Here is an 11,143-nt window from a genome sequence, read left to right on the forward strand (position 1 = left end):
GCTGGGATTACAGGCATGAGCCATCCCGCCCAGCCCAAATCTGTCAGTTTTTGTTTCATGTATTTTGATGCTCTATTTTTAGGTGCATATTTAATTTACAAGCGTTAAGTCTTCCTGATGAATTGAACTTTTACAACTATAAAGCATCTTTCTTTTCTCTTGTAACATTTTGGCCTTGAAATCTATTTTGTCTGATATTAATACATAGCCATAGATCTTTTTAAGTGACTGTTTACATGACATATTTTATTCCACCCTTTTACTTATAACCTGTTTGTGTCTTTGAATCTGTAGTCTGTCTCTTGTAGACAGACATATAGTTGAGTCATATTTTTAAATCTATTCTGTCAATCTCTGCCTGTTAATTGGATGATTTAACTTATTTCTCTTTAATGTAATTACTGAACAGGTAGAATTTACATTTACCATTTTATCATTTGTTTTCTATGTGTCATGCCTTTTTGCTCCTCTAGTCTTCCATTATTGCCTTTTTTATATTTAAAAAGATATTTTCTAGTTTCACATTTTAAGTAACTTTTTTACTAGATTTAAATATTTAAATATTTTCTTAGTGGTTGCTCCAAGGACTATAATTAACTTTTTACCTTGCAATAATCTATTTCCTATTCCTATTCCTATTAATTTGCTTAGTTACAAAAAATGCTCAAATATGACTCCATTCTCTCATCTTTCTTTGCACAATTATTGTCATACATATAACATCTTTATACAAATTTATCAACACATCTTTGTAGTTATTTCTTTATGCAGTTGTATTTTTAATCAAATAGAAGAAAAGAGTAGCAAAAAAATTATACTGTCTTTTTTTACCCATGTATATATATATTTTTGTCTTTTTCTGACTTTAGTTGGAATGATCAAAATGTTTTGTCATGAAGTATGATATTTGGCCTAGATTTCTGATAGCTACTCACAGGTAAAGAAAATCCCATTCTAGTCTCTGTTTGGTAAAAATGTTTAAAATCAATTGTGTGTTGAGTCTATAATATTTTTATGTTTCTTCATCCTTTGAGATAATCATGTGTTTTATTCTTTAACTTTTGATGTAGTAAATTATGTTAATATATTTTTAAATGTTGAGTCACCCTTGTCTTTCTAGCTTAAACACATTTGGACATGCTTAATTTAACTATAGATTATTTTAGTTAAAATTTTATTTAGAATATTTGTTCCAATCTATAAGTGACATAGGATTTAATTTCTTATTTTTAACTGCCTATTTCTGGTAAAATATAAGGTTTTTTGAGGCTAGTGTCCCTATGATTTGAGTTAGGGAGATTATTCTCTTTTTGTGTAACCTGAAATAATTTGCATATCTTTTTCTTGAAAGGTTTGATAAACTAGCCTGAAAAACCATCTGTTCTCATGTCTTTCTCTTGAGTGGGTATGCAAAGTATGTTTTAACTATTATTTTTATTTGTTTCGGCTTATTGGTGTGTTCATTTTCTAATTATTCTCAGGTCAATGTAGTAAATTTATATTTTAAATAAATTGTACATTTCATCTACATTTTCTTTTTTTATATTATACTTTAAGTTTTAGGGTACATGTGCACAATGTGCAGGTTTGTTACATATGTACACATGTGCCATGTTGGTGTGCTGCACCCAGTAACTCGTCATTTAGCATTAGGTATATCTCCTAATGCTATCCCTCCCTCCTCCCCCTACCCCACAACAGGCCCTGGTGTGTGATGTTCCCCTTCCTGTGTCCATGTGTTCTCATTGTTCAATTCCCACCTATGACTGAGAACATGCGGTGTTTGGTTTTTTGTTCTTGCGATAGTTTGCTGAGAATGACGGTTTCCAGCTTCATCCATGTCCCTACAAAGGACATGAACTCATCATCTTTTATGGCTGCATAGTATTCCATGGTGTATATGTGCCACGTTTTCTTAATCCAGTCTATCGTTGTTGGACATTTGGGTTGGTTCCAAGTCTTTGCTATCGTGAATAGTGCTGCAGTAAACATACGTGTGCATGTGTCTTTATAGCAGCATGATTTATAATCCTTTGGGTATATACTCAGTAATGGGATGGCTGGGTCAAATGGTATTTCTACTTCTAGATCCCTGAGGAATCACCACACTGACTTCCACAATGGTTGAACTAGTTTACAGTCCCACCAACAATGTAAAAGTGTTCCTATTTCTCCACATCCTCTCCAGCACCTGTTGTTTCCTGACTTTTTAATGGTCACCATTCTAACTGGTGTGAGATGGTATCTCACTGTGGTTTTGATTTGCATTTCTCTGATGGCCAGTGATGATGAGCATTTTTTCATGTGTCTTTTGGCTGCATAAATGTCTTCTTTTGAGAAGTGTCTGTTCATATCCTTCGCCTACTTGTTGATGACACGATTGTATATCTAGAAAACCCCATTGTCTCAGCCCCAAATCGACTTAAGCTGATAGGCAACTTTAGCAAAGTCTCAGGATACAAGATCAATGTGCAAAAATCACAAGCATTCTTATACACCAGTAACAGACAAACAGAGAGCCAAATCATGAGTGAACTCCCATTCACAGTTGCTTCAAAGAGAATAAAATACCTAGGAATCCAACTTACAAGGGATGTGAAGGACCTCTTCAAGGAGAACGACAAACCACTGCTCAATGAAATAGAAGAGGATACAAAGAAATGGAAGAACATTCCGTGCTCATGGGTAGGAAGAATCAATATCATGAAAATGGCCATACAGCCCAAGGTAATTTACAGATTCAATGCCATCCCCATCAAGCTACCAATGACTTTCTTCACAGAATTGGAAAAAAACTACTTTAAAGTTCATATGGAACCAAAAAAGAGCCCGCATCACCAAGTCAATCCTAAGCCAAAAGAACAAAACCGGAGGTATCACGCTACCTGACTTCAAACTATACTACAAGGCTACAGTAACCAAAACAGCATGGTACTGGTACCAAAACAGAGATATAGATCAATGGAACAGAACAGAGCCCGCAGAAATAATGCCACATATCTACAACTATCTGATCTTTGACAAACCTGAGAAAAACAAGCAATGGGGAAAGGATTCCCTATTTAATAAATGGTGCTGGGAAAACTGGCTAGCCATATGTAGAAAGCTGAAACTGGATCCCTTCCTTACACCTTATACAAAAATTAATTCAAGATGGATTAAAGACTTACATGTTAGACCTAAAACCATAAAAACCCTCGAAGAAAACCTAAGCAATATCATTCAGGACATAGGCATGGGCAAGGATTTCATGTCTAAAACACCAAAAGCAATGGCAACAAAAGCCAAAATTGACAAATGGGATCTAATTGAACTAAAGTGCTTCTGCACAGCAAAAGGAACTACCATCAGAGTGAACAGGCAACCTACAGAATGGGAGAAAATTTTTGCAATCTACTCATCTGACAAAGGGCTAATGTCCAGAATCTACAGTGAACTCCAACAAATTTACAAGAAAAAAACAAACAACCCCTTAATCTACATTTTCAAATTTATTGATTTAAAGCTTCCCATGCTATTATCTTACAATTTTTAAAATTGTATTTGTATTATTAGTTTTGTCATTTTTGGGAAGTATTTATTTTTATTGTAAGTGGTCCTTTTGCCATTTGCTCTTCATCATACCTACCGAAGGTTAAATTTCAATAATCTTTTCAAGACCTATTTTTGTTGTAATTTTTATTAAATTATTTTAAGGTATGTTTATTTAATTTTTATTTATTAAATTAATTTTCATGTTATTATCATCTTATTTCATTTTACCTTGGGTTTATTTGTTCTTTTTCTATGTCTTCTTTTTGTTTAAATTTTAAAAATTTTAAAAATATTTTTATTTGACAGGTAGATTGCAGGCATTTGTCTTGTACATGATGTTTTGAAGTATATGTACATGTGTAATGGGTAATTTTAGTTAATGAACAGTTGCATTGCCTCACATTATCCTTTCTGTGCTGAGAACACTTAACATTCTCTCTCATTGCATTATATAAGAATACAATAAATTGTCATTACTATAGTTGCCTTGCTGTACAATAGATCTTTAAAATGTATTCCTCCTGTCTAACTGTATTTATGTATCCTTTGCCCAACCTCTATCCATCTTCCCTTCAAGCTCACCTTCCCCAGCCTCTGGAAGCCACTACTCTATACTCCACTTCTGTGAGATCAATTTTTTTAGATTCCAGAAATGATTATATGGCATTTGTCTTTCTGTACCTGGCTCATTTTAGTTAACATAATGTCTTCCAGGTTCAGCTGTATTGCTGCAAATAACAGGATTTCCTTTTTTTAATGGATGAATACTACTACATTGTGTATATATGCCACATTTTCTTTATCCATTTATCCATTGATGGACATTTAGTTGATTCCATATCTTGGCTATTGTGAACAGGGCTACAATAAACATGGTAGCGTAGCTATCTCTTCAACATACTAATTTCATTTTCTTTGGTTATATGCCCAGTAGTGGGATTGCTGTATCACATGATAGTTCTATTTTTGATTTTTTGAGGAACCTTTCTACTATTTTCCCTAATGGTTGTACAGACTAATTTACATTCCCACCCTCAGTGTATAACGGTTTCCTGTTTTCTGTATCCTTGCCAGCACTTGTCATTTCTGACTTTTTAAATAGCAACCATTTTAATATAATAAGATAACATCTTATTGTGATTTTGATTTGCATTTTTCTGATGATTAGTGATAATTAGCATTTTTTTCATATACCTGTTGGACATTTTTATGTATTCTTTTGAGAAATGTTTATTCAAGTCTGCCCATTTAAAAATTACCATTATTATTATTTGCCATTGAGTTGTTTGAGTTTTCTATACATTTTGGATAGTAACTCATTGTCAAATGTGTAACTTTCAAACATCGTTTGTTTCCATAACTCTTTTCATCTTGTATAAATGAATCTCTATATCCCTTGAACAATAACTCTTCATGGATTAGTCTGTTCACATGCTGCTAATAAAGACATACTCAAGACTGATTAATTTATAAAGAAAAAAAGGTTCAAAGAACTCACAGTTTCCCATGGCTGGGGAGGCCTCACAATCATGGCTTAAGGTGAAGGAGGAGCAAAGGCGTGTCTTATATGGCAGCAGGCAACAAAGAAGTGCTGAGCAGAAGGAGGAAAAACCACCTAATAAAACCATCAAATCTCATGAGAACTCACTATCACAAGAACAGCAGCATGGGGTAACCTCTCCCATGATTTAATTATGTCACATCATGCCTCCCATGTGCCTCCCACAACACTTGTGGATTATGGACCCTACAATTCAAGATGATAATTAGGCAGGGACACAGAGCCAAATCATATCATTCCTCCACTGGCCCCTCCAAAATCCCGTGTCCTCACATTTCACAACACCATCATGCCTTCCCAACAGCCCCGCAAAGTCTTCACTCATTCCAGCATTAACTCAAAAGTCCAAGTCCAAAGTCTCATCTGAGTCAAGAAAAGTCCCTTCTGCCTATGAGCATGTAAAATCAAAAGCAAGTTAGTTACTTCCTAGACACAATGGGGGTACAGGCATGGGGTAAATACACTCATTCCAAATTGGAGAAATTGGCTAAAATGAAGGGACTACAGGCCTCATGCAAGTCCAGAATCCAATAGGGCAGTCATTAAACCATAAAAAGTTCCAAAATGATCTCCTTTGACTTCATGTCTCACATCCAAAGTGTGCTGATGCAAGTGGTGGGCTCCCACAGCTTTGGGCAGCTCCTCCCCTGTGGCTTTGCAGGGTGCAGCTTCCTTTCTGGCTGCTTTCATGGGCTGGCCTTTTGTGTCTGCACTTTTCCAGACACCTGGTAAAAGCTGTTGGTTGATCTACCATTCTGGGGTCTGGAGGACAGTGGCCTCTTCTCACAGATCCGCTAGGCTGTGCCCCAGTGGGGATTCTGTGTGGGGGCTCCAACCCCACATTTCTTTTTCACACTGTCCTAGCAGAGGTTCTCTATGAGGTCTCCGACCCTGCAGCAAACTTTTGCCTGGACATTTACTTGTTTCCACACATCCTCTGAAATCTAGGCAGAGGTTTCCAAGCCTCAGTTCTTGACTTCTGTGCACTTACAGGCTCAACACCACACGGAAGCTGCCATGGCTTGGGGCTTGCACCCTCCAAAGTCATGGTCTGAGCTGTACCTCGGCATCTTTTAGCCACAACAGTAGCAGCTGGGATGCAAGGCCACCAAATCCCTAGGCTCCACACAGCTGAGGGGTCCTGGGCCCAGCCCACAAAACCATTTTTCCTCCTAGGCCTCTAGGCCTGTGATGGAGGGGGCTCCCATGGAGCTCTCTGACATGCCCTGGAGACATTTTCCCCATTGTCTTGGTGACTAACATTTGGCTCCTTGTTACTTACGCAAATTTTATGCAAATTTCTGCAGCAGGCTTGAATTTCTCCCCAGAAAATGGTTTCTTATTTTTTGTTGCATTGCCAGGTTGCAAATTTTTCAAACTTTGCTTTCTTTTGAATGTCCTGCTGCTTAGAATTTTTTTTTCTGCCAGACACCTTATATCATCTCTCTCATGCTCAAAGTTCCACAGATCTCTAGAGCAAGGAAAAAATGCCATCAGTCTCTTTGCATACCAAGAGTGACCTTTACTGCAGTTCCCAACAAGTTCCTCATCTCCATCTGAGACCATCTCAACCTGGATATTATTGTCCATATCACTATCAGCATTTTGGTCAAAGCCATTCAACAAGTCTTTAGGAAGTTCCAAACTTTTCCACATTTTTCTACCTTCTCCTGAGACCTCCAAACTGTCCCAACCTCTGCTTGTTACCCAGTTTCAAAGTTGCTTCCACATTTTTGGGTATCTTTACAGCAGCACCCCAATCTACTGGCACCAATTTACTGTATTAGTCTGTTCTCACACTGCTAATAAAGACATACCTGAGACTGGGTAACTTATAAAGGAAAAGAGGTTTAATGAATTCACAATTCCACATGGCTGGGGAGGCCACACAATCATGGTTGAAGGTGAAGGAGGAGCAAAGGCACATCTTATACGGTAGCAGGCAAAAAAGAAGTGCCAGGCAAAAGGGAGAAATCTCCTTATAAAACCATCAGATCTCATGAGAACTCACTCACTGTCATGAGAACAGCAGCATGAGGGTGACCTCCACTGTGATTCAATTACCTCCTACTGGGTCCCTCCCACGGGATGTGGAGATTATGGGAACTACAATTCAAGATGAGATTTGGGTGGAGACACAGCCAAACCACATGACTCCATTTCTTCCCTTCCCTAGTTCCTGGGAACCACCACTCTACTTCTGTTTCAATGATTTTGACTACTCTAAGTACCTCACATAAGTGGAGTTGTACAATATTTGCCTTTTTGTGGCTTACTTATGTTACTAAGCATTAATGTCCTCAAGGTTCATCCATGTTATTAATATTTTAATAATAATAGAAAATAATTTAATAATAAAAGGAAATAAAAATTTCCTTTTAAAGGAATTCCTTTAAGAGGAATTCCTTCCTTTTGAAGGCTGAATGATATTCCATCATATGCCTATAACACATTTTGTTTATCCATTCATGCACCAATGGATACTTTATTACTTCACTGTTTTAGTTATTGTGAATAATGCTGCTGTAAACATGGATGCACATTTATTTTTTTGGGATTCTACTTTCAATTCTTTTGGTTACATAATTTGAAGTGGAATTGCTGTGTCATACGGTAACTCTATCTTTAAATTTTAGGAAAATTTAATACTGCTTTCTACAACAGGTGTCTCATATCACATTCTTACCAGCTGTGCTAAATTGTCCTATTTCTCTATATCTTTGCCAATATTTGTTATTTTCTGTTTTTTTGTAATAGTCATTCTAATGGTGTGAGATAGTATCTCATTGAAGTTTTTATTTGCATTTCCATAAAGTTTAGTGATGTTGAGTGTATTAGGCTGTTCTCACATTGCTATAAAGAAATACCTGAGACTCAGTATTTTATAAAGAAAAGAGCATTAATTGGCTTATGTTTCCACAGGCTGTACAAGAAGCATAACACAGACATCTGCTTCTAGGGAGGCCTCAGGACACTTAAAATCATGGAAGAAGACAAAGGGGAAGCAGGTGTCCCATGTGGCAGGAGCAAGAGAGAGAGATACACACACACACACACACACACACACAGAGAAAGAGAGAAGACACCACACACTTTTAAACAATGAGATCTTGTGAGAACTTATTCACTATCACAATGAGAGCACCAAGAAGATGGTATTAAACCATTCATGAGAAATCCACCCATCCATGATCCAATTATTTCCTATCCAGCCCCACCTTCAACGTTAGGGATTACAATCCAACATGAGATTTGGCCATTGACAAATATCCAGACTATATCATACCACCCCTGGCCCCTCCCAAATCTCATGTTCTCCTTACATTTCAGAATACAGTCATTGCCTGATATAGTTGGCTGTGTACCCACCCAAAATCTCATCTTGAATTGTAATAATCCCCACATATCAAGTGTGGGATGAGGTGGAAATAATTGAATCATGGGATCGTGTTCCCTCATACTGTTCTTGTGATAGCGAATGAGTTCTCACAAGATCTGATGGTTTTGTAAGGGACTTCCCACTTTGCTCAGTTCTCATTCTCCTTCCTGCTGGCATGTGAAGAAGAACGTGTTTGCTTCCACTTCCACCATAATTGTAAGTTTCCTGAGGCTTCCCCAGCCATGCTGAACTGTGAGTCAATTAAGCCTCTTTTCTTTATAAATTACCCAGTCTCAGGTATGTCTTTATTAGCAGTGTGAGAATAGACTAATGCATTGCTTTACCAATAGCCCCTCAAAGTCTTAACCCGTTTCAGCATTAACTCAAAAATCAAAAATTCAAATTGTCATTTTAGACAACGCAAGTTCCTTCTACCTATGAGCTTGTAAAATAAAAAATAAGTTAGTTACTTCCAAGGTATAATGGAAGTATAAGCATTAGGTAAATATTCCCATTCCAAAAGGGAGAAATTAGAAAAAAGAAAGGGGCTACAGGCCCTATGTGTGTTCAAAACCCATCAGCACAGTCATTAAATCTTAAAGCTCCAAAATAATCTTCTTTGACTCTATGTTCCACATCCAGGGCACACTGGTGAATAAGATGGGCTCCTAAGGCATTGGACAACTTTATCCCTGTGTCTTTGCAAGGTTCAGCCCTCACTGCTGCTCTTATGAGCTGGACTTGAGCACCTGTGGCTTTTCCAGGTGAAGGGTGTGAGCTGTGAGTGTATCCACCATTCTCGGATTTGGAAGATGATGGCCCTCTTCTCACACGTCCACTAGGCAGTGCCCCAGTGGGAACTCTATGTGGGAGCTTCAACCCCACATTTCCCGTCTGCACTGTTTTGGTAAAGGTTCTCCATGAGGGCTCCCTGCAGCAGATTTCTGCCTGGACACCCAGGCTTTTTCATACATACTCTAAAACCTAGGCAGAGACTCCCAAGCCTCAACTCTTGCACTCTGTAAACCCAAAGGCTTAACACCACATAGAAACTGCCAAGGCTTATGGCTTTCATGCTCCGAAGCAGCAGCTGGGTCTGTATCTGGGGCCCTTTGAGTCGATGCTGAAGACAGTGCAACTGGGATTTGGAGAGCAGTTTCTTGAGGCTGCACAGGGCAGCAGGGCTCTGGGTCTGGTGTATGAAACCATTTTCCCCTTCTAGGCCTCTGAATCTTTCATGGCAGGAGTTGATGTGAAGGTTTCAAAAATCCTTTCAAGTCCTTTATCCCATTGTCTTGGCTATCAGCACTTGGCTTCTTATTTATGCAAATATCTCTAAAATGTCATTTCTCTAGAGCCTGTTTGAACTCCTTTCCTGAAAAAGCTTTTTATTTCTCTGCCACATGGCTAGGCTGCAAATTTTTCAAATTTTATTCTCTGCTTCCCTTTAAATATAATTTCCAACTTACTATTTTTGCTCCCACATCTGAGCATAGGCTGTTAGAAGCAGCCATGTTACTTCCTGAATACTTTGCTGCTTAGAAATTTCTTCCACCAAGCCTTTGTCTTTGATCCATTTTGAGTTAATTTTTGTATATAATGTTAGGTAAAGGTTCAGCTTCATTGTTTTGCTTGTGGAAATTCATTTTTCCCAGCACTGTTGGAAAGACTGTCCTTTTCCCAATGAATGGTCTTGGCATCTTTATAAAAATTCAACTACATATGCTGGAGCTGTTTTCTGAATTCTTTATTCTCTTCTATTTGCCTGTATGCCTATAATTATGTCAACACCACAGTGCTTTATTATAGCTTTGTAGTATAGTTTCCAAATCAGTATATGTAAATCCTCCAGCTTTGTTCTTCTGTTTCAAGATTGTTAGGTTATTTGGGGTTCCTTAATATTTCATATAAATTTTAGAATAAATTTTTGTTACTTTTTCAAAAAATACCAATGAAATTTTGGTAGGAAATGCATTTAATCTGTAGATGGCATTGGGTATACTGACATCTTAAAAATAGTAAGTCTCCCAATTCATGAATATGGAATATGTTTCCATTTACTTATGCTGTCCTTAATTTCTTTCAGGAAAATTATGTAGTTTAATTGTACAAGTCTTTCACTTCCATGGTTAAATTAATTTCTAAGTATTTTTTTCTTTTTGAGGTATTGTAAATGAAATTGTTTTTATAATTGTCTTTTCAGATTATTCATTGTTAGTATATAGAAATGTAACTGATTTTTTTTGTGTTGACTTTGTATCCTGCTACTTTGCAGAATTTATTTAATAGTTCTGACAGCTTTCCGTGGAATCTACAGTGTTTTATACATATACAATTATATAGTCTGTGAATAGAGATAATTTTACTTCTCTCTTTCCAATTTGGATGCCTTGTGTTTCTGTTTGTTGCTTAATTTCTCTGACTGGGGCTTCTAGTACTATGTTAAATTGATATGTCAAAAGTGGGTATTCTTGCATTGTTTCTGATCTCAAAGAAAAAGTTTTCACGCTTTTACCATTGATAATATTTACAGTGGATTTTTTACATACAAATTTTATTAAGTTGAGATAGTTTCCTTCTGTTAACAGTTTGTTAAGTTTTTATTATGAAAGAGTGTTGACTTCCACAATGGTTGAACTAGTTTACAGTCCCACCAACAGTGTAAAAGT

This window comes from Gorilla gorilla, chromosome 1 (genome assembly GCF_029281585.2).
Source record: "Gorilla gorilla gorilla isolate KB3781 chromosome 1, NHGRI_mGorGor1-v2.1_pri, whole genome shotgun sequence".
Classification (NCBI taxonomy): Eukaryota; Metazoa; Chordata; class Mammalia; order Primates; family Hominidae; genus Gorilla; species Gorilla gorilla.